This window comes from Triturus cristatus, chromosome 4_1 (genome assembly GCF_964204655.1).
Source record: "Triturus cristatus chromosome 4_1, aTriCri1.1, whole genome shotgun sequence".
NCBI classification, from domain to species: Eukaryota; Metazoa; Chordata; class Amphibia; order Caudata; family Salamandridae; genus Triturus; species Triturus cristatus.
Window position 1 is genome coordinate 507,901,759 of NC_140585.1, and position 25,783 is coordinate 507,927,541.

Below are 25,783 nucleotides of genomic sequence, written 5' to 3' on the forward strand. Positions count from 1 at the left end.
TAGAGGCCAAGATGTATCCCTGCTTAGAACCCTACTGGGATACTATAACTAGACCAGGCGATAGAAAGCTCCTTTTTCAACTAAGAGCAGGTGCACTTCCCCTCAGATACCTGGCAGCTAAATGGGAAGGAGGATCCTGTGATAGCTGCCCTGCATGTGGCACCACTAAAGAAACAATTGGTCACTTTTTATTTTCTTGTAAAGTTTATCTGGTCCCAAGACGTATTTGGTTGTCTCCGATGTGTAAAAATCTGGGAACTACCAGTAGTATTGTCGCCCTGCGTATTATATGCACCAGCACTTTGACATGGATTTCAATAGCTACCGCGAAGTATCTTGGATGGGCGTGGTCGATCAGACAGAGACTGCTAGTCACTTGACTATTCTCTGTTAGGATACCTTGCCTATATTTTTAACTTGTATGTTTTTCTCCTAAATTAGTATTTTTAACCAAGATAATTTTTAAACTTTTTATTATTTTTAACTGTTTAATAGGTATAGTACGTTCTTTTTAAATTAGAACTGACAATCAAGTTAGAAATTCTAAAAAGTATGTCTTGTATTCTGACATCATCTGGTTGAAAATGTAATTCTATTTTAAAATGTTGTATGAATTCTAATTCTCTTTTTTGTGACATGTATTTTGCTTTTATGAATGAAATTTCGAATAAAGCATACTTTGACTTGACTTGACTTGTTATTTTCTACAACGGGAAGCTTGCTACTCCTGCGTTACCCCGCCTCCTTGACTCCCGCCCCGTAGGTGGCAATGGAACCGCATTTTACTTTATAGAGGACTTACAATTCTTTTACTGGTTTCTGTACCAATTTAGCTGCAAACTGAAAAGGGGCATCTGTTGCCATAGATGTCTGCTGCACTCTGAAAGTCAGTAGAGGATCCCATGATACCTATGCATCAAATAGATGCCCCAAATAAGAAAATCTTTTGACTTTTTCGATCTCTTTTCCCTGTATCATAAAAGTTTTAGATTTTGTCAATTTGGGGCCACGTACCATAATATACAATTTCTTAAAATTAACTTTTAAACCAAGAGATGTCATCAAATCTGTAAAAGGATCAAGGTATTTCTGAAGGCTCATAGCTGTCCTTGCCAGTAGGATTGTATCATCTGTATATGAGAGTAATGGGACAAAATCACTGCCAAACCTCCGAAAATCTAACTTCCTGTGCAAAAGAAATGCCTCTAGCCCATTGGTAAAAATGAGAAATGACAAAAGGAACTAGGATGCAGCCTTGATGGACCCCCTAGTCAAAGCTATTGGCTGTATTTTCTCGCCCTTACTGCCATATGGTACCCTGACCATTGGGTTAGAATGCAATCTGCATAACAGGACTACTAATGGTTCTTTCACTCCCATGTCTCCCAGCATAGCCCACAATCTGTCCCGATTGACAGTATTGAAAGTCTATGAAGGCCAGATGTATAGAGCTCTTCATGGACTTAGTGTACTTACAGCCAATCAGTCAGAGATTGAGGCATTGTTCTGTTGTACCCATGCCCCATCTAAAACCGTATTGTGTTTTAGAAAGAACCCTATTAGCCCAATGTTCTAATCGTGCCAAAAGTGTGTGTTATTTTGTTGTCACGCCGCACTTTAAAATTAATAATGCTAATCTAACTGCTGCTAGTTTAATATCTTGCTGTAACAAAGTTTTTTAAATGCCACATTCTAGAACCAAATGTATCGAATCTGATGGTTGTTAATTGTGAAATAGGTGATATAATTAAGTTTTTAAAGAAAAACATATTTAGGGGCATATTATCAAGGACGGCGTTAAAATTATGGTCGGTTTAGCGGCAGAAAACTGCCGCTAAATCGGCGATAATGGGCTTGATAATATGCCCTGGAGAATTCCAATAGAAGCCCATGTTTACACCAGAACATGGACTTCTATTGGAATTCTCAAGAGCATATTATCAAGCCCATTATCGCCGATTTAGCGGCAGTTTTCTGCCGCTAAACCTGCGATAATTTTTAACGCCATCCTTGATAATATGCCCCTTAGTATTTAACTTACTGTGGTAGGATTTTGGAGCTATTGTATTTTACTTGAAAAGGCCTCACTAAACAAAACGCCAGAGTATTGTGGTGCATTTCCGCATGTTAGAGTGGACCACAATAGACTGCTCTTTTGGTTAGCAGTCTAGTCATCATCATTAGGAAGAGAACAGACTTAAGTATATAAAGCCAATGCAGGCGCAGACATGCATGTAACTTGGTGAATTATGTGCTAATTTGTTGTCACACTGCACTTTAAAATTACTAATGCTGAACTAACTGCTGCAAGTTTAATATCTTGTTATAACAAATTTTTTTGAGCGCTGCGTTCTAGAACCAAATTTATTAAATCTGACGGTTGTTAATTGTAAAATACGGTGCTATAGCAAAGTTTTCAAAGAAAAACTTACTGTGGTAGGATTTCGGAGCTATTGTATTTTAGTAAAAACTCCTCACTGAACAAAACACCAGAGTATTGTGGTGCATGGCATGTTAGAGCGGACCACCATCGACTGCCATTTTGATTGGCAGTCTAGTCATCCTCATTAGGAGAACAGACTTTAATATGTAAAGTCGATGCAGGCACGGGCCTGCTGCAGATGTGCACAGCGGGAGCGCCAATGGCACGCTAAAGGCAAGCCCGTCTGCGCCTGTCCATTCACCGGCCGCGCACAGCGTCAGCCACGCTGCAGGACATGCTCCAGCCATTCAGAGAAAAGACTGGGTAAGTTACAGTCAAGAACAATTGCTTGAGCTGGGAGAGTTACCGCTAGGTGATAAGATCTTTAAACCTGCAGTTAAAACTAACTCAGAGATTTCTGGGTGAGTGAGGCCACTAACTGTACCTGTAACTCTATAAGTTGTGGGCTTCTCAATGTTAGGTCCCTGGTGGGACACGCCATTGAGATTCAACTGCTAATACAATCCAGAGACCTAGGTGCTCTATTTATGACAGAGACCTGGATGACCATGAATTCAGATGTTTACCTAGGTTTAGCTTGCCCACTAGGGTACAAGATGTTTCATAAACCACGTGAACAGAAAAAGGGAGGCGGACTAGGCTTAATTTATAAAGAAAATGGGACTTTTCCCGCAAAACCTAGATGAAATTGTGGGCCCTGAGCTTCTTAGTTTATCCCTAAAAAACAGTAAAGGTCATGTATTTTCAGGCATACTGGGCTACCGTCCTCCCGGCCCATCAAACCCTTATCTTCAATCCTTAATCAACACTTTTGGTAACATGGCTCTGGCCCATTCAAGGTTCCTAATTCTTGGTGAGGATTTTATTTTATGGTCCTTTGGCGAGCCTGGACCTGCACTAAGAGATCTTCTCATTTTATGTGATAACCTGGGTTGCAACAATTGGTGCTGAGCCCAACTCACCAGGACGGCCATATTTTGGAACTTATTTTTTTATCCCAGGACCTGGCTACAGTTGAGAAGATCCTCCATATGTGCTGAACAGATAATCTTTTTGTGAAATTCTCTTTACAAATAAAAAATGTAGCCTTACAAAAAGCCTTGCAACCTGCCAATCGCTAAGGCAGATCATGGGACCAATTCCTGGAATCACCCAGGGACAAGCCTTTGTTTAACCTATCCTCCATGCTCAAGGAGGACAAAACAGTAGAGGAAAATTATAAGAATTTCGAAAATAGCATTAGAGACAATTTAGACCACACCGTCCCTATCAAAGAATCTAGAACCTCACGGAGAACTTCAGCTCCCTGGTTCAATGCGGTAAGGAAATGTCACAGGTCATATGGAGAAGAGGTAAAGCTAACTCTAAAATCTGGTTAACGGAAATATAAGACTGCAATCTCGAAAGCAAAAGCGGAGCACTCTGTTGGCGCTGTCTTGGTAGCACCCAACAGCACTTGAGCAGTATTCAAAATACTGCGTGAATTGTCTAATGAGGATTGCTTAAATGAGTCTATACCAGCCTCCCAGGAACTCTGCAATAAACTTGCAGTATTCTTTGAGGAGAAAATCACTAATAATTTTGATAAAATTTGCCCAATGTATTAACCATGCCCTATACATGTACCAGCGCTCCTCAATCAGAGACTACCGGGGTCCGGTCCCCCTTGGATGGAGTATACTCAGAGCAGTTAAGTCATTTAGAACACTTTGACTACTTACATAAGATCACTTTAGAGACCTGGCTTTGGCAACTCCCTCCAGATCTCTTCTAGACCCTTACCCTTGCAGCGTTTGAAAGTAACTGGAAGATGAGATTCCCCCATATTTGTGGAAAATGTATAGCTAGTCTCTATATAAGGGGTAAGTTCCAATCACATGGAAAAGAGCTCTGATCACAGCTTTGAAAAAGAAGGCCTGTCTGGACCCTGGAATTTTAAACAATTATAGGCCTACTTCTCTTCTCCCTTACCCCATAAACATTTTAGAACGCTATGTGAGTAAAACTCTATCCCATTACATGGAAGCTAACCAAATCCTAAAGAAAGAGCAATTTGGATTTCAGCCAGGCCATGGGACTAAAACAGCATTACTTACTGTAATGGACGAACTTAGAATGTGTGTAGACAATGGTAACTCAGTGGCATTGATCTTAATAGATCTTTCCACCGCATTCGATTTGGTAATTCATAAGACCCTTTTGGACAGGTTATCCTACATTGGAATTAAGTTCTCAGTGTCAAAATTGGTTGCATTCATATCTGGTTGACAGACAGCAAGCAGTATCCCTCTCTCCTTTCCATTCTGAGTTTAGGTCTGTTATACATGGTGTTCCATGGGCTCATCAATCAGTCCTATACTTTTTAATATCTATATGAGCCCTCTGATCTTACTTGTCAAATCTCATAAGATTAGCCTGGCAAACTATGCGGATAATACTCAGCAAATTTAAACAATAGAAGGAGATCTTTCAGGGACACCAGACTGTTTTCATAACTGTATGATTGACATAATCAAACTCCCTGAAGTTTAATGGAGATAAGACTGAGTTCTTATGCTGTCCAGCGAGAAAAATTCCAGCCCCCCTTCCATCTGACTTCTGGCCAGTATCTTCCAATAAGGCTCCGATACCTTCGGAGGTCGTCAAAAATCTGGGAATTACTTTTGACAAGAGACTTAGCTTGGAACCACATGTCAACAAGATAGCAAGCACCTGCTTTGACTCAATAAAAGTAATGCGTTAGATTCTCCCTCTGGTACCCAATGCTTCAAGAGCACTGGTAGTTCACAGTGTGATTTTAAGTCTGCATTACTGCAGTGCCTCACTGCTTGGGACTCCAGACTATTTGCTTGGTCGGCTTAAGGGGCTCCAAGCAGCAGCAGCCAGATTAGCACTGAACATGCTAAGAAGGGCCTCAGTCTTGCTGGCATTGAAAGTTCTACCCTGGCTACCACAGAAAGAAAGAATACAGTTTAGGTGCCTTTGGATTGTTTTTAAATCCTTGCATGGTTTTGGCCCGGCCCCCTGCAAAAGAGAATAAAATGGTATGTCGCAGGGAGAAGCCAATGTTCCACCTCTGCCAATTTTGCATGTGGGGCTAGATATAGAAGAACTAGTCAAGGAGGAAGGGACTTTTGCATTGAAGCAGCCTGACTCTGAAATCAACTACTGGACACGTTGAGACTCTCCACCAACCTATTGCAATTCAGGAAGGGTCTCAAAACTTGGCTCTTCCATTTGTAACACTGACACTGATCTGCATGGCTGGAAATGTATTACACTATAGGATAATTGTTTCCTCCCTCGGTAGATAAAATAGCGCCAGATACCTGTTGAGTGACAGACGTGCTTTAGAAATGTGTTAAATAAATAAAATCAAATAAAAAAATAAAAGGACCGTACCTAAGACCTTCACTGTTGCATCAATCAATTATATTGGCCTACAACAGGCAGGGTAATTTCTGTCCCCCTCTTTAGGTTTTGCCAGCACAGTGCTTGCGCTGTGCTTGAAAAATCTATTTTTTTTAATATAAACTTGAACAGGACTTGCATCCTGCCTCCTCTCTTTCCTTGCTTCTCTTTGGTTCCTGTGCATGCCACAAAATTTTCCTCCAATTCTATTAGCAGTAGCATATTTTCCTGCATTTACCAATGCTTGCTCCTTGTCTGCTTCTCTTATCAGTTTCCCACAGCCAAAATACTGTGAACATCCACTTTGGTGGAACTATATTTTTATAAAGTTTGCCTTTTACTCTTGCAGCATATTTAACTAATAATTTATCACCCAGAGAGGGGAAACATCGTTAACATCGCAGTCAGTACACCGCGATGCTGTTACATCACGGTTGTTACAACGAACGCGATGTAACCACGCGATGCCATACAACGCAAGTCTTTACATCGACTTGCGCTAGATTGCGTGCTAACATTACAAATAGTGTAGTTTACAATCCCAACACCTTCCCTACTGTTAAGTGGACTGGAGTTGGAATAGTAAATTACGCTTTTCTAATGTTAGCACGCCATCTAGCGCAAGTCGATGTAGAGACTTGCGTTGTAATGGCATAGCGTAGTAACATCGCAGTCATTGTAATGACCGCGATGTAACTGCACGCGTTGTAATGACTCGCGTTGTTACATCATACATCACCCAGAGAGATTAAGTAATTTGCATAGAATCACAGGATGTTGCACGGCGTCGCAGAGACTTGACCCGGGATTCCCAGCTCGCGAGCCAGCAGCTCTGGGCACTGCACCATTTCCTCTCCACTTGCGCGTTGTCTGTCAGGTAGCTCTTTCCATCTCCCGCTGATGATTGATAAAAACAGATCTTTATTCATTACATAGGTGAAACCGATGCATTACCAATGCTTATTAAAGATGGGGACCAATATAGCCTCTTTCCATGTCACAGGCAATGGGCCAATTATAGCAGTTTTAAAAATATTAGTTAGCAGCGGCGCCCACAGAATAGAGTTACCCTTAAAAAGGTCAAGGGCCACTCCATCCGGGCTGGGAGCTTTCAAGCAAATGCCCTGAGATATAGCTTCCTCAACATCTTTCACTGAGATAGACAGACTTAACTGTATAGCTTGTTTTAAATTGTGGATCATCTCCCCTACTTGTGCCACTGCTTCTGTTGCTCTATTTGAAGGGTTAAACATAGGAGTAAAATGAGTCCCGCAATGTCTCCTAGAATCAAAGAATCCATCTGGGACGAATCTTCGAAAAACATTGGATGATTTATAACCTCCAAGAATTTTTGTTGTGTCCATAAGTGGCCCTGCTGACACTAAGGGGCATATTTACTAGAGAAGTGGCGGAGCATAGCATTAGCCTCCTTGGCTTAGTTCCAGCTCAGCCACTTCTGAAACGCAGGACTGCACCATATTTACAAAATATGGTGCAGCCCTGTGTTTCCCCCTGCGCTGGCACTAAATTTAGAAGCGTAGCTCCAACGCAGGCACCCTTGCACAATAGTGCAAGGGTGTCTGTGTTGAGGGGAAAATTGTTTAAGTGCAGGAAGGGGTAACAATCTTTAGATGGTGTTTGGAAACTTCTATGTGCGCAGCTTAATTCAGCACCCATAGAAGTTGCAAAACATAATTTTGTTATTGTTTATGTGCAGGAAGGTACACCTTCCTGCACATAAACAATCAAAGGCCTTTTGCTGTTTCTATGTGCATTGCAAGACACAGCACACATGCAAACAGCAACAATGAGGAGAAATTAAACATTTTCCCTGGTCTTAATTTTGGCGCTGTCCTATATTTACGCCGCCCTTGTAAATATGGGGCAGCATCAAAATCAATGGGTGTTGCGGTGGAACACCCACAATAACACCCATTGTCCACCCTTTCCATGCTAAGTATAGCGTGAAAGGGGGCCTTATTTACAAGGCAACGTTAAGTCATTAAAAGTGACGTTCCTGTGGCAATAGGGGCTTGTAAATATGCCCCTAAATCATTCCACGCTTCACTCCTCAGTTCCATTTTTCCTCTGTTCAATCACAGATTTATAGATCTCCCTAAGGATTTTAAGACATTCTTTATCTAGAGGAATGGCGTGTAAAGCCCCTTTTAGATCTTTATGAGTTTTTGTGCATGCATTATTGAACCAGTGCACTAGTTGTGCATTATTGGGAGGGATTCTCTCTACCAGACTCGAAGAAATAACTTAACAGAGCACTTCAGTTGGAATACCATCCTGCTTCAGGCAGTTATATATAAGCTCCAAATTTCCAGAGATAATTTCTGTTCAATTCCATATAGGATTGATTATAGGACTGCATGGTAACTTGGTTTTTTCTCTCAGTCCATAAATGTGCCTCATAGAATAAAAACTGCAAACTGGCAGCAATGTGGCAGCATATCTCTGGTTCGAAAAAGCATTACATTAGGATAACGACTAAAAAAAATGATTACTGTTATTGGCCTTATTGTGAACTCACGAATTTCTTGAAATGCATCATACAAATACATTGAAGATTCTCACCTGATTAAATACAATTTGACAAACTAACATTTCTAAAAGCACAGATCGCAAGAAATGTGGATTGTGCTTGGGTAGCATTAAGAGGTGACAATTTAGCTGCATTAACTGCTAGACTAAAAGAGATTTCCGGTGGCTGTGCAATGGCAAATAAAAAAGAACATGTACAAAATATAAAAAGTTGCAGAGAAGCAGGGGAAGCTTATAGCAGGCAGGCCTGTCTCAAAGAGTGAGTGTTTTCATACGCAGTGGAAAAAAGCAAGACTTAATCAAGAACCATTTGCAATGTTTACTTCTATCATCCTGTTTTTCTTGCCTCAATGTGTCTTATATTTTCCTTGTGTGAATCATAACAATTCACAGCTTTTTTTTGTATTTAAATAAGACTTCAGAAACATTCTGTGGGAGGCAAACCTGATGTCATTTTATCTCATCAAAGAAGATACAATGAAAACGTGTATGAGCAATATCCTGTTTGTCTGATTTTATGTTCTATTACAATTAATCTAGAAATACAGGAAATCGCAATGCTCTACTCGTCATCAACCATGAGGTCTAATCGATAAAGCACGTTTTGGAATGAGGGTACTTGAGTTACAATTCTATTGTCTCCTTTTTACAAATAAATAGTTCAACTTATAATAAAGGCAACTCTGCAGAGGTAATGGCATATTTGCCCTTAATTCACATAAATATGTATTGTATAATATTTACTAGGGCACCAAAGTGTTAAACAGTACAGTAACAGTATGCATGTAAGATACAGTATTAGTAATACAATTAAGTAATTGACTTCCTGGCAAGTCATAAAGACTGAATTAGGTGAGCATAATATCCACTTAGAGATGACACCCCTATTTGTTATTTACTGCAATTTTAACAGGAAACTATGGCTCCAAGTGTTGTATAAAAACGCTTGTTTTGTTAAAGAAATTATAACGAGGTTATTCTGGTGAGCACCTGAGAAAAATATGAAATTTTAATTTGGAAACGACAGGGTATTCATATTAATGAAATTCTTAAAGAATACAAAAAAAGAAAGTAAGTAAGACGTTCTGTTCCCTTCTGTGATTACACTGTTTTCTATTCACCATAATTAGTTGCTTTAATGTTACCTATCTCCTAACCTACCAAGGCTGTAGTCATTGAGATGCTACAGCTAAGGCCATCTTAACTACAAATAGATCATACAGTGTGTCTATCATGAAACAGCCAGAATACATTTTGACCACAACACAGTATGTGTTTTGTGACAGAATTACAAACTGCACCGAATTTGTCTACAAGTTTTCCCTACATTTTCCCATAGGTAGATCTCAGCCACTGGGTAAGAGATCTCCCTGTGGTATGGTATAGGGAAATTATAGGGAATACAAATTTTATTAACCTTGAAAAAAAATGTTTACAAATGTTTTATGTTAAATATTATTGTAATTTAATTTTATATAGCTATTTTAAATGTAGAACACATTTTTTAAAAACTTCATCAATATAAAATTTTATTTTGAACTGAATGTTTAAATGTTTTAAATATATTACATTAAATGAGCATTTTTCCCGAAAATAAAATAAATTAAACTGATCCCACAAAAAAGTAAATATATATATAATTTTTCAGACTCAAACAAAGCAATGCCACCGCTATCGACACGGCACCCGCTGGTCAAACAGTTGAGCAACCACTCACAGTGGCGGACATCCCGACTTTGCGCATCTTGGGTGAACTAGCAGTGCCTTGTACACCGAGGCCTACTCAATAACTTTTACATGATGAGGGTATTGAAAGTTCATGCCAAATCCCTAGCCCTTTCAAGCCGCACTCCGCCTTTACCCCAATGATGCCAAGGGATGCGATTGACATATACAGTGATGTCATCATTGATTAGCTCAAGGGGCTCCAACTCAAAACCAGGAGGCGTGCTACTGGAAAACGCATGCAGAGTCTCAAATACAATGAACTTATGAAAAAACTACAAAGCAATAACAAAGTCATCATCAACAAGGCAGATAAAGGAAGGAACATTGTGCTGTGCCACGCAATTTGTATCAGGAAGAAGCTAACAGAAATCTCAGCGATAAGCTTTGCTACAGGCTCTCTAACCACAATGAAATGGCTAGCAGTAATAAGGAACTCAGGAAACACCTCAACGAGTTCAGATCTCAGGACCAGTTGAGCAGTTGAGACTCCAGTCCTCCCTATCCTTTACTTTCTGCCAAAAGTGCACAAAAACGTGACCGCCATTCCTGGTCGACCCATCATCTCGGCCAGAAAAAGCATCTGCGAAAATATTTCCAAGTATGTGGATTTTTTTCTCCAAGATCTTGTATCCAGCCAGACAACCTACCTCAGAGACACCAGTCATTTCTTGCTCAAAGTAAAAGACATTCCATGGCACGAGGACTATAAGCTAATTTCCATGGACATTACATCTCTGTATACCAGCAAACGTCACCATGATGGTCTGGCTGCATGCAAATACTTCTTGGGTAAAAGACCCATCAATTGTCACGAACACAACAAACTCATTTTGTTTCTAATTGACTGGTGTCTCACACATAATTTTTTCATGTTCAATGGGAAGGTATACCAGAAACTCAGGGGCGTGGCCATGGGAGCCTGCTTCTCGCCCAGCTACGCATGTTTACATGTTGGCTGGTGGGAGGAGCGGGTTCTCATGGTCAAGCACCAGACAGCTTTCAATAACAACATTGTGTCTTGGCTGCGTTACATAGACAACCTCTTTTTGATTTGGCGAGGTGATGTTAACAGTGCTAGAATTTTCATTAGTGAGATCAATGACAATGATCTTAATTTGGAATTCAATGCCAACATTAGTGCTACCTCTACAGAATTCTTGGACGTCAATCTGTACATTGCCAATGGCGCTTTGCATTCCAAGCTTCACCGTAAGCTTACCGCAGGAAACTCCACACTGCACGCCTCCAGCTTTCACCATAGGCACCTCATAACCAGCATTCCCTATGGAGAGATGTTACGATTGGCCACAATTTGAAGTACCCATGAAGATCTCCTTGAGTGCCAGGGGGAAGCAGCCAAAAGATTCAAGGCACGTGGTTACTCAGCGGCTGTCATACGTAAAGCCATTGTCAGAGCCAAAGCCATCCCTAGGGAGGAATTGTTAGTGGTCCCATCCACCCCTGAGGTCACCAGTGCGACCAACATAATAAGTGAGCCAAATAGCCTAGTCACCCCGAGATTAATTATAACGCACAACACTGAGGAAAGAGCTATCAGAGCAGTAACAAGCATTGGGGTATCATTAAATCAGACCCCGCACTAGGACTTGTAGTAGCCCACAAACCTGACATCACATACAGAAGAGCTTTTTCCATGAGGGATGCACTAGTCAGAAACAGTCCAGAGATCTCCATGTCACAGAATTGGCAAGCAGACAAAAAGGGTTTTGTTAAATGCCTGAGTTGCAGGGCATGCAGGTTTGGTACGAACATCACAAAGGTAGACTCAGCCTTTAGACACTCACCACTTACCATCAAACATAGATTCACATGCAGAACGGAATTTGCGGTGTACATGCTCGAATGTAACTGTGGGCTGCGTTACATCGGGAGCACTTGCGAATTCTCCAGCACCTCAGAGCGATAGTCAACAATGACCCAGCCTTCCCCGTGGCCAGGCATTTTAAGGAGATGCATAATAACAATCTAGAGCACCTCCGTTATTCAGTCATTGATTGCGTCCCACCACTTAGACGGGGTGGCAACGGGGAGAAGCTTTTGAGGCAATTGGAGAGTAGATATATTCTGCAATTTAACACTAAGGCGCCTGCTGGTCTCAACACCACGGAGGATCTGCACCATTTCCTGTAACATAGCATTGAATTCACACCCTTAGTTTCATACCATCGCATTGTAACTGTTTATTAATGTTATCACTTGTATATATTTCACTGTTTATATCAGGCTCTACCTGTGCACTCTCAGTATTCACATAGAGTTGGGTTTCCTGTCATCAGGCTATGTGCAACCACGAAGACAATACCCAGTATTCATACTGTCATTTTGGTTGTCTATAGTCGGTCTTTAAGCATAGGCACTACAGGCTTGTAACCAATGCTGCGGCAGGAGTGGCAACACATATATTTAGACCATGTTTGCGTATGATTATGAATTAGAATGTCACTTTTTCACAATACGCTATACTATACACCCATTGTTTCATTGCAAGGGATACTTTGAACAAGCACTGGCAGACTCTAGAATAATTCCAGCGCTTTCACACATTTTTTATTAGTACATTCTATGCATTTTTATGTCACTCAAATGCTCTTGAGGAGGTACAAACACCACACTTATATATTTTGGCCTATATGCGTACTCACGCCTTCCTCAACATGTATATACACACCTATGTGCACATTTCACCCTCACTCACACTTTCAACTTTTGTTGTATTAAGTGGCAGCTTTGTTTTGCATTTATGCAGTTATTTAGTTTGTTTGCATTTTTACTGTACCGGGGCTAGACACGCACATCTTATCACTAGCCTTTGTTCACATGCAGCGCTTTCACTTTGTGCTTCATGAGACGCGCCGAGAGCAGGGAGTTACGGACACACACACTGTTGTGCTAGGTCTCGCGTTTCTAGTTGTGAGCAATCGGTAACACTAACATGATTGCTTACGAGGGGCAGGCTTCCCGTTTCAATGTGTACTTACGCGATCGGTTGGCTGCATCTGGGGATGCCATATGCTCTTGTACCAGCTTCCACAATGCATGTGCGGGAGGACTGAGGCAATCACCGGCTTCAGCAGATAGTTGACAGTTGTATAGTCTGTTTACACTGGTGTTCCTAACTGTAGTAAAACATGATGTCACACGTGCTTTACTGAGTCTTGCCCACAGTCACATGCTGCATAACTACTCAGTCATTGCAATGAACATAGTAAAAACACTGCCACTCACACATATATATAAATACCACTCATTCACCAGTACAGCGCTATGTGATCAAGGCCGCATGTCTGGCGGCCGAAACGCGTCATTTGGACACTTGATGCTTGAAAAAAATCATCATTTCACTCTCAACTTTGCCTTCGGAGTCTGTTTCCTGGTGTTGCGCCTTTATTTTGGTGGTGGTACCCCTGGGATCCTACTGTTGAATATATATATATATATATATATATATATATATATATATATATATATATATATATATATATATATATATATATATATATATATATATATATATATATACATATAAATGCATATTAATAATTGTTATAAATGACGTATAAAATTGATTTAAAGTAATTATTTATATTTCAACTTATAAAGGTTAATAAACTGTTTTATTGTTAGACAAAGCATTACATTAAAATGATTTACATTTTAACTATTGAAATATTTTAATTTAATTTAACATTATTTCCTGTGGGGTGGGGCTTTAGTTTAACTTCCTTTCTCTATTACATTCTAAGGTAAGGTGTTTCAGTGTCCATGGTTAGTCATGTGTGGTGGTGAACTTGTCACTGCTCCTTTTTGGAAGTAGTAACTTTACATTGTTTTAAAGCCTTTTATTCATATCAATGCAGTTCGATCCAATAAATATATACATTTTCAGAAATAGTATACAGAGTTAAAAGATGAACAAAGCATATCAAATATATATATATATATATGCTCCTTTGCCTTGTCCCCGAAAATTGAGCTGCACTCGCACACAGAACCAAAGGTGGCAAGCCTTTATTTAAGAGCACAAGCGGCATGCTGCAAGCAATTTCAATCAGACAGCCATAGACGCGACCTGCCTGACGCGTTTCGAGGGTGTGTCCCTCTTCTTCAGAGGCAATCGTGGCTGCAAGAGTGCTCCGGTTCCGGTCCCAACATGCCATTATCACGCCCCCAGATGGGCGGGTCAAATGTCCCTAGGCATTCTGGGACTTACAGTCCCGGTAAATTAAACCACTGATGGTGCACAAATGTTCTGTCCCTTTCAAGCCCACACATGGGCCACCGCCCACAGAGTCCGCTTTAATCCCTGGTCTGTGCTCCACAACAACGGCTTGGCATATATCCTGCCATGTGGCCCCCTCTCTTCACGGGGTGGTGCTGCTCGACGGCCGGACCGCCGCCAAAAATGTATGCTCCTTTGCCTTGTCCCCGAAAATTGAGCTGCACTCGCACACAGAACCTAAGGTGGCAAGCCTTTATTTAAGACGGCAGGATATATGCCAAGCCGTTGTTGTGGAGCACAGACCAGGGATTAAAGCGGACTCTGTGGGCAGTGGCCCATCTGTGGGCTTGAAAGGGACAGAACATTTGTGCACCATCAGTGGTTTAATTTACCGGGACATTTGACCCGCCCATCTGGGGGCGTGATAATGGCATGTTGGGACCGGAACCGACGGCCGGCGCCGGTTGACGAATCTTCGTGAAATTTTCAAAACTGGTGGGGCGCTCCGGTCCGCTCCTATCCCGAAAGTCTCGGGTGATTCGTCAAGCGAGGGCCGAGAAAAAAGGGGGGTCCCAAAAAGTGTTTTCCCCATGCAATTTTCCATAGAAACCGTTAATCGCAGCTGCAGCCCGAACTGCTGAACGGAATTACACCAAATTTGTCAAAAAGGAAGCCCTTGGTTCAGAGTCATGCCTTTTGGTTAAATGGTGTAAATGTGTTCTGTAGTTCCTGAAAAAATCATAGGTATATCTATGGGTGCGGTGGATCCGCGCACCCTGCCAAGCACAAGCTGTTTGCTAATTGGCCATCAACACTTCAAACCAGGAAGTGTTGGCAGCCATCTTGTGCCTTGGTAGAACCCAGGCACAAGAAAACAGAAGAAAAAACGCGCAGAACGCAAAAAGGGGGCAGGGTAGAAACACCCTGACTCCCTAGGCCTGCTCAGGGGGTCCCACAAGGATTTTTTTTTAATTGGCAAAATTTGCGTTGAGTGCGTGGATCCTGCCGATAGAAAAAAAAAACAAAGCGCGGACTCCCGCGCTTCGATGCTAATTAGCCCCCGGGGGACCAAATCTCGGGGGCATGTTGAAAATAAAGTGTGGGGAGGCCCAATCCCCTCCACACTGCCCCGGGGACTGCCACCCCCGGAGCAAAGTATGAATAATTGCCGGGGAGCACATGGCCCCCCTGCGGCCCCGGGGACCGCCACCCCCGGGGCTTAATAGTTTAATGTTGGGGACCTCTAAGGCCCCCCAAGCCCCAGGGACCGCCACCCCCTGGGGCATGACTTAATTTACATTGCGGGGGGAACAATGCCCCCCCGCAGCCCCGGGGACCGCCACCCCCGGGGCTTTTTTTATGAAAAAAATACCCTGTATGTGGGGCTCAAGCTCCCCCACATGCCCAGGGACCGCCACCTCACCAGGGGCTCTAAATATCTAAATCGGGGGGGTCCGTGACGGATCCCCCAGCCATGGGGACCACCACCCCCTGGGGCCAGCTCCTGCAGTGTCCCAGGGTGCCCACACTGGAACACTGTAGTCTTTTGAAACCTGCTCTCTCTTTCAAAATTCAAACCAAATTGCTTTTCCACACGGGGAGCTGCATGTTTGCAGCTCCCCATGTGGAAAAGCAATGGCGGCTCCCGAAGGACGCGGGGAGCCGGCGGGACCGTGGGGGGATTGGGGACCCCCCACAGTCCCCAACGGAGAGGGCCAGCCCCAGGGGATGGGCTCCCTGGGGCTACAAGTGGCCCGGGAGGGGGGCAACGTGGGCCCCCTCCCCAAAAATAACCCAATTTTTTTTTAAAATAATTAAATTAGAAAGGCCCGCCCTCTGGGCCATAAGTGGCCAGAGGAGGGACGCAACGCAGCCCCACTCCAAAAAAAATTATAATAAAAAAAGGCCATGCCCTGGGGGATGGGGTCCCCGGGGCTGATTAAGGCCTCGGGATGGGGACCACGCAGCCCCCTTCCCAATTTTTTTATTTTTAAAAAATAAATTAGGGGGCAGGCCCTGGAGGATGGGGTCCCCAGGGCCAAAACATGAGAAAAAGAAGGGGGCTACACAGCCCCCCTTCTTAAAAAAAAAAGAAGAGATACTGGCATCACGCCAGAGGCCACACCCCCTCCTTTCAGCACTCTGCAAACTCGCCCCCTGGCGCGTTTGCAGATGGGGAACGAATTCCCCTTGAATACTGGGGGTCCCTGGGGGCCAACTAGCCCTCCAGGAACCTCCAGTATGCACCAGGGGGCTGCGTTGCAAAGAGATGTTCTGAGGCCACGCCCCTTTTTACACCTCTCTGCAACCAGCTCTGTGGCACTTAATGGAGGTAGCTGGTGGGCTAGTTGCACCCCAGGGACCCTCAGGATTCAAGGGGGCTAATCGCCCATCTTAAAACGTGCCACGGGGCACGTTTGGACAGTGGTGAAGGGAGGGGGCAGGGCAAACACGCCCTGTGGTGCCTTTTAAGTTCAGGAATTAATTCCTCTCTAATCCTGAGGGTCCCTGGGGCCAACTAGCCCACCAGGTACCTCCAGTAAGCGCCACGGAGCTGCGTTGCAGAGTGTTGTAAAAAGGGGCGTGGCCTCTGAACACCTCTCAGCAACGCAGCTCTCTGGCGCATACTGAAGGTACCTGGTGAGCTAGTTGGCCCCTAGGGACCCTCGGGATTGAGGAGGAATTAATCTTCCAACTGAAAACGCGCCACATGGCGTGTTTGCAGATATGTCACCTCAGGCCCCGCCCCCTTCCTTCACCATTGTGCAAACGCGCCCTGTGGTGCGTTTTAAGTTGAGGAATTAATTCCTCTTCAATCTTGAGGGTCCCTGGGGGCCAACTAGCCCACCAGCTACCTCCAGTATGTGCCAGGGAGCTGCGTTGCAGAGAGGTGTTCAGAGGCCATGCCCCTTTTTACAGCTCTCTGCAATGCAGCTCTGTGGTGCTTACTGGAGGTACCTAGTGGGCTAGTTTGACCCTAGGGACCCTCAGGATTCAAGGGGACTTAATCTCCCAACTTAAAACGGAAACAGGGTGCGTTTACACAGGGGCGAAGGGAGGGGACGGGGCATGAGGTGACGTGTGCAAACACACCCTGGGGCTTGTTTTAAGTTGGGGAAATAATTCCCCTTCAATCCTGAGAGCCCCTGGGGGACAACTAGCCCACCAGGTGCTTCCAATAAGCGCCATTGTGCTGCGTTGCAGAGAGGTGGTCCAGGCCGTACCCCTTTTTACCCCTCTGTGCAACTGCACTTACTGGAGGTACCAAGTCGGCTACTTTGACCCTAGGGACCTTCAGGATTCGAGGGGACTTAGTCTCCCAACTTAAAACGGACACAGGGTGTGTTTACACAGTGGGGAAGGGAGGGGACGGGGTCTGAGGTGACGTGTGCAAAAACGCCCTGTGGCGTGTTTTAAGTTGGGGAAATAATTCCCCTTCAATCCTGAGAGCCCCAGGGCGCCAACTAGCCCACCAGGTGCTTCCAGTAAGTGCCACTGCGCTGTGTTTCTGAGAGGTGGCCCAGGCCGTGCCCCTGTTTACACCTCTCTGCAACGCAGCTCTGTGGCGCTTACTGGTGGTACCTAGTGGGCTACTTGGACCCTAGGGACACTCAGGATTCAAGGGGACTTAATCTCCTAAATTAAAACGGTCACATGGCGCGTTTACACAGTGGTGAAGGGAGGGAATGGTGTAGGAAAGTGGCTCTATATATACTGGACCAAAGTAAAATCAGCCGAACTACGAATTCCCAGTCACTCACCTGTTATCAGGAGAGACCTCAGTGCTGCAAGTAATTCTAACACTTATAAATTCATCCAGGCACTCTCCTTGCAGTACTCTAATGTAAGGAATACCAGTAGGTTCCGCAGGAGCGCCAGGAATCCGTAGAGAATACCACAGTCCTCCCCGGCGACCCTCCGACCCTATCAGACTCTAGAGAAACGGAGGGCACACCCGGGGAAAACAGGGAAACAAAACAAGGGAAGGCGGGAATACTTCAGGAAGACCAAGGGCTCCACGTCTGGTACAGGTGAGGCTGAATATTGCTGAAGAGAAGGAAGGGTTAATGCAGTTTTGCAATCATGAGACTTCTCCAATGTTTAATTCCAACCCCGTGTCTCACATACCCTTCTACTGCTAAGTCGGTAAGAACACTACAGTATCCTACTGCCGATTCCAGATGACCAGTACATACGTAGAACAACTTCAAAGAGGATCCTGTACAAAAGAAAGACTTGTATTCAGACTGACGTTACTTTTCTTCACTATAACCCCTGTATGTGTAAGATTCACCACTTAACCCCACTATGATATGGTGAAACTGGAATCGTATAAGGTTTACATCAGCTGCAGGTGGAGATATTACACCTAATTTAGAGGTAAGTCAAATAGGTCAGTGAACCACAATTACCCTCACACTGTTCTTTGACTACACACATAGATAAGGGTTTTATTAAAGTAGAAACAAAAAGCAGCGCAAAAGCGCTGTTACCGTGGTTCAGTAGCTGCAATCCGCTATCACCAAGTGGTTCACGCAAGTCTTCCCACGTACTTCTCACTAAATAACTACAAAGGAGGAACCCTCACAAGTATCAGCGGGGCTGAGGAAAGACCAACAAAAGAGGAATGAGTACTATAAGGGAGCGAAATAATAAAGGGGAATGGATGCGAGGCTAAGAATTTAATGCCTCTTGTATTTGTTGAATCAGAGCGTGGACACGAAGCTCTGTTCGGCGAGGTGGTGGCGCCGAGAGTCCGGGTGAAACACCCGGTGGGCGGAGTTGCGAAAGCGACTCCGCGTTCGGTGTACCTGCAATCTTCCCTTTGGAAAGGGAGCAAAGCTGGAGGGAATATCCGCTACAAGTCCTAACGAAGGCACCAGCAATCAAAGGCTCTAAGGAAACTGACTCATTCTCCGGGGAAAGGAACGCCAGCAAAGCGCACACAATGCGGAAACAGGAAGCAACGAAAACCGGAAGTCAGGCGTGTGTATGCGGACGGAAATGGGGCCCAGAACTAGAACGCTAAGCGCGTTCGGGAGCGTTTACGCTCCTTTAATGCACACTCATGCACTCGACAGGCAGGACTCCGGGGCGTGACATCTAATCATTCAGTCAGTATCCAAGTATTCATGCAGCGAGCCAGGCACTAGCACAAGGACTGTCTCAAACGCCTATCCACTATGCATGCTGTCCTCTAACCACCTACACACTTGTCTTTTACACCTTCAATTCCCCAGCCAGTATCCATACAGTTCCAGCAAACACCCTGTCACTCCCCTTGCACTCCTCTAGTGACCCATTCAGAACCATGTACTAATCCATTCACTGCGCCAAAATCCAACCACTTATAAATTCACCCAGGCACTCTCCTTGCAGTACTCTAATCATTCAGTCAGTACCCAAGTACTTATGCCTTAGCACATGGACTGCTTCAAACCCCTATCCACTATGCATGCAGTCCCCTAACCAACACACTTATAGTTCTGCACTTATCATTCAACAACAAAAAATATTTCAGTTTCAATATTTTAAAAAACATTTGTATTTCCATTTATATTAAAAATATATAATGTAATTTAAAAAATAAAATATGTAAAAGTAAACAGTTAAAAAACTGTAGAAAATCAGTATAAAAAAATACATATAACTATTATTACATTTAAAAATTATCATTTAAAAAACCTTTGAAATTGACTGAAAAAACCATAGGTTTCAGACATGTTATAGCTAGGAATTAGCATTTAAAAAATCTTAGAAATTCACTGAAAAAACCATAGGTTTCAGGGCTGTTATAGTTAGCTGGACATTTCACTCGTACAAAACCATTGAAATTCTTCTGTTATAGTTAGTTCTGCTAACTATAACTCGCGCGCCCGCAATCCACTGCTGATGATGTCACATATTACATCATTCATGACATGGTCAGTGACATCACTGATGACATCACTGATGACATCTCGAATGACATCACTGATGACATCACTGATGACATCATCCACGTGACAATCAGATACACCTCATCATACAGTAGTATAACCTTTCATTGCTCACTGTAAAATACAGAGTACCATATTTGAAACCATTGATACACCAATACAAGTTTCTAAAAACTCACTCAGTGATTCCTAGATCTACACACACATCTTACCTATAGATTCACTCATACATGCTGTCAATGATCAATAGAACACTATCCAATATACTTATACACCTATATCGACATTACACACCAGCACACATCCTATTCACTTATGCAGTCATCCTACTCACTTATGCAAACAATGGATCATACTTACATTTACTCAGCTACACACTTATACAAACACCACTTCATTTATTCATATAGATAGTAACTCATACTTAGTGTGTTATAAAATCACTATTACAAGCGTACAGTTATCCATACAGTCACTCATACAATTACTGTGTCTTATGTATACTTATTTATATACAACTGTCACATACACTGCCTTTTATTTTTCTAGTTTGTTGGACATGTACCATTGAGAGATATATTTGCTCATCACCACACCCATAAAGATATTCAATCACCCAAACAACTGTTATAACATGTAGTCTTAACCTCATATACCCACTGAATCAACTATTCACACATCTTTGGGAAGTCACACATCCCTCTCCGAACCACACACACATTCATTGTCCCATACAAATACTCAGTTAACTAATCAATAACTAATATAGACTTTCACATAGCTAGTAACCAACTGGTGCAGCAGTTTACACAACAACTGGCAAGGTGATGCAGATATTAACACAGTTTAGTCACTATCCAAGTGAGACACTATAAAGTAGTCAAGTAAACAGTCAATCACACTGCTAATAAATCCTCCATCCAGATATTTATATTTATATCCACTCATTCTTCAATGCAGATTGCTATATATATAATACATATTTAAATATCTAACCAAACCAAATTCACTGGATGATGTCATCAGTGATGTCTTTTTTTTTTGTCCTCATCTGCCATACAAGTTTCAATATGCAATCTTGCTGGTGTACACACATTGGGCTGCCTCAATTACTAGAACTGGTTGGAGCAGTAATGGAACGTAAGGCTCACCCCTCAGCAACAATGTTTTCAACCAACAGTGATCACTAATTTATAACCATACAGGCAATTGCCAAAATCACATCACGGCACTAAACTTAGTACCGTGAGACAAGAAGCCCCCAGAATGAGGATAATGGCATAATCATTGGACCTGGGGGAAAAAAAAAAAACCCAGGTATTCAATGAGACCAAATCAATGAGACCAATTCAGGAGATGCCAGAAAGACAGAAAGATCTTGTATCTGGATTACCGGATCTAGCCAGGTCCAACTGAGAAACCATCAGAGCAGGGGCATACCAGTCGTTAATAGAAGGAGATGAAGGGTCTTTCCATTTCATACATATTTCCCTCCTTGCTAGCAAAATGGCAGGGCAGCCGTGAATTAATGAGATACATCAAAGGCCCGAAGCTTCCAAAAATGCACTCACAGCAGTTGAAACCGAAGGTTAATTTATTCATAGAGAGCCAGCATCTTCATATTGGGTAAACTTGTTTGCCGACGCATTTCAAGGACGAATCCTCTTCCTCATGGGCAGCTTCAGTGTCATACAGATGGCTCCAATTAAATGCAAAGACCCCTAATGGGACATGCGCAGTGCATACATGTAGTATATTGCATCCTGGGACATTGTATTGGTGTATCAATTCAAATTTAGAGAATTCTCCTATTTTGCCCATTGCGTTTGAAACATTAATTTTGTCCGCTTTTAGATGCAGCTCCATATCGTCTGAAAACAGCTTTAATTTTTGGGCCTCAGTTGGGGAAGCCTTAATATGGGGGTCCTGACGTTTGGCACAGGAAAGTGGTTCAATGGACAGCGCAAAAAGGATTGGTGAAAGGGCACACCAGCAGCAAACCTATTTCCTGCTGTTTAACCATTAATAATTATACTTGTGTTTGCTCCTGCATATACATTTTTCACAATTGAAAAAAGTGCTGCTGGGAAAGTAAATTTTTGCAGAACTGTGAACAGAACATTCCGCTGGATGCGGTCAAATGTTTTCTCTGTGTACAGCATTATCACTGTCACTTTGATGTTCTGAGTAGAGTAGTAATCTATTGCCTGGGTTAAATAGTGTGTTATCTGCTATCTGTCTGTCCAAAATAAAACTGTTTTGGACCCCATGAATAATTGTATGGGCAGCTAAAGCTAAACGATTTGTCACAGTCTTTGCAAATAATTTGTAATTGTTACTGAAGTGGTTAATTGGACGATATGACTTTACATCCTGTTCTGATTAACCCTTTTTGACAAAGCTAACAATAATTTCTAGACTTCAACAGGGATTCTGTCATTACCACAGGCTTTCGCTTTCTCAGCATGATTGACTGCCTGCGTAACCTCTTCTAGGGTAATTGGAGTGAGAAGTGCTTCTACCTGCTCTCGTGCTAAGGTTGGTATATTAAATTCTTCTGGCCAGGTATTCGCTGCTTGTGAGAATGTATCGTATAAGTCTGAGTATAAATTTTTATAGTGATGAAGAAAAACATCTGCTATCCCTTGTGGTTGGGTTATAATACTATACTGATTGGGATCTTGTATCTTTTCAATAGAATTAAGATTTGACCTTCGCTTAGCCTCCCAGCCAGGTATTTCCCAATGTGTTCATTTTCTTCATACTTTTGTTGTAAAATTTTGTGATTTAGAATCTCTCTAGACCAAAAATATTCCTTTAACTGGTTCCGTGCCTGTGCTTCTAGAAGCTTGGTTTGCCTTGCAGGAACACCTACAAAAATCTACTGTGTCCACATTAAAGCTTGTTTGTAATTGCTGAATCCTTTCACTTTCCACCCTTTTTTAGCCCTATCATAAATGTTGTCACCTCACTACTTTTCCCCACAATTATTTACCCCTTTTCCACCTCCCTCACCCCTATTGAAACCCCCACATGCCTTCTCTCCCTTCCTAGAACCTTGCCCATCTCAGGCTCCCTACCCCCTCTCCCTATGTGACTACTTTGGTGTGGTACTCTCTAAGCCCTTCCCAGAAAGTAGCTGAAGATGACAGAATTTGCCTCAGAATTTACTCCGCTTGCGTTGCTCTACTGTATTTACATTCCTCATCCTACTACTATTCAAATGGCCTTCTACTATGCCGGCTACCTTATCTTGAGAGGGAAAGAGAAAGAAAGAAAAAAAGGGAACAGGAAGAGTACATTCCCTCCTCCACCTTCCCTCCTCCCCTTCCTCCATATTATTATCTTACACCATTGCTACCTCTGTGACTGCACTCTTTCCAGAATGTCTTTTGCCTGGTCTACTGATTAAAATGTATAGGTCTGACCCTAGCTTAACACCTTAACTTTGGACTGTTGAATGATGCTCGCCGGGGCTCCTAAGTGTTTAATATCGTAATCAGCCCAACAAATTCCTTATGTCTTCTTGCCACTAGGATTGACATGTCTAGAAATATTCAGGAGGGAAATTTCTCTGATATATCAAAAGCATTTTTCTTAATTGCCTGAGATAAGATCTGCTCTTTAATTCTAACATCTCCAAAATTGACCATAATCGTGTGGGGGTATGTGGCATTTGAGGGTCACACTGCAGGAATCCTATGAGCGCAGGCAATGGTCAAGTCCCCCCCTTCTGGTAGCTTGTCAGGCAGCACGTATTTAGAAATGAAGTCCAAAATCCATTTAATTGTTTGTTGACCTGCCTCCTGGTCCTCGGGTATGCATACAAATCTCAGTTTGGTACGTTGGGCTCTGTTTTCAACATCGTCCACTTTTAATTAAAGATCTTCGAGCTCTGCTTGAATTCTCAAAAGGACCTCATCCTGTTTAGTACTAGTGCCCTCCAACTCCGAGACCTTTAATTCCATCTGCGACATCCGGGAGGAAAGTTCTTGGATGTTCTAATTTTTCGGCCCCAACTGCTTGTTGGGAGTTCTATGGACATCTTCCTCGAAATTATTGTAAAATCTGGTTTAACGTCATCTCAATTGAAATTGGAGTTGATGTTGACTGACAGGAACTTAGCGCCTGAGATCTAAGACTTTCAGGTGGGTTGGTGCGCAGGCTTAATATTGACTCTTTATTCACTGCCTCCATTACCCCCTCATTACACTGTTGAGCCATTTTCCTTTGAACCTGAGTCATACTGTCTTTCATTCCACCCTTGACTCCTCCTAGCGTAAAGAGAGAATATGACAAATATCCTGTGACTTAGTCAGCATCCTCTTTTGCTATTGTACGTTCTCAGTTCACATGGACTTCAGGCTTTACAGTGAAAAGATCCCCCATATGTCTTTAGTAGAGTTACTTCAAACATCATTATGGTCCAGGTCAGTTCTTGGAATTAGGACCTGGATGGGAAAGGTACAGACAGATACAGCAACTGTTCTTACAGATTCCTCTGGCACGTAAGCAGGGAGCCTTCTTTGCATTTACAATAAGTCGTCTTTTTACTAATGATTCACCTCCTTTTCTGTCTCCTCTGCTTCATCTTTCTTTTGACTTGAGATGAGGTGCCTGTGGTCTTAGAATGAGTGTTTAAAATGTGAACTAGCATGCTAGTGGTAGATTACTCTAATTAATCCCAACGCATCTTCCACACCCTCCACTGACATTTTTTCTACAGTGTGTAAATATTCCTGTGTTGGTAGAGTACCTAATAGAACAAGAATCATCCTTTGTGAGTTAAAATCCAACATGCTTAAGAATGTGTATGTTTCCTTTGAAACCCTGGAACTAGTAGGTCACTAGTTTGAATCACATTAAGGGCTCCATTGTGGGGGTGCGGCGGTGGCGATCTTCCGACCACCCTATTACAATTAGGGTAGTCAGACTGCATTGCCCCGCCACAGCCGCCAGGAAACCACAGTTCCCTGATTGTGTTGTGGCAGTCAGGAGGCCACAATATGACCTACGCACTCACGCCAAGCCTATTAAGAGTTTCCTTTCCATAACAGTTTTCATGGCAGTTCCTCCTCCATGAAAACCGTGGTGGAGAGGAAACCTTGTGCCTCTGTGCCCTAGGGTGCATGCAGGAGGCACTACATGTGCATGCACCCCAGTTCCTGCGCGGCATGTACTTTAAAGTCCATGCTTTGCAAGAACTGTTTTTGTCATTCCCATTGCGGTACCTTTTTCAGGGCACTGCAATGGAAACGTAAAAAAAAGCCCGACCGACATGAGAAACACCAGTAATCTGGCGGGCGGCCCAACCACGCGCTTGGCGGAGACGCACCCCCAAACTCATACAGGCCCTAAATAATGTAATCTGGTTCAGGTACACATAGTTCTATAGCAAAACTTAAATAGATAACACAGATTTGATTGCAGAATTGATATTTGCATGCCAAATATTAGATAGAATCTGAATTA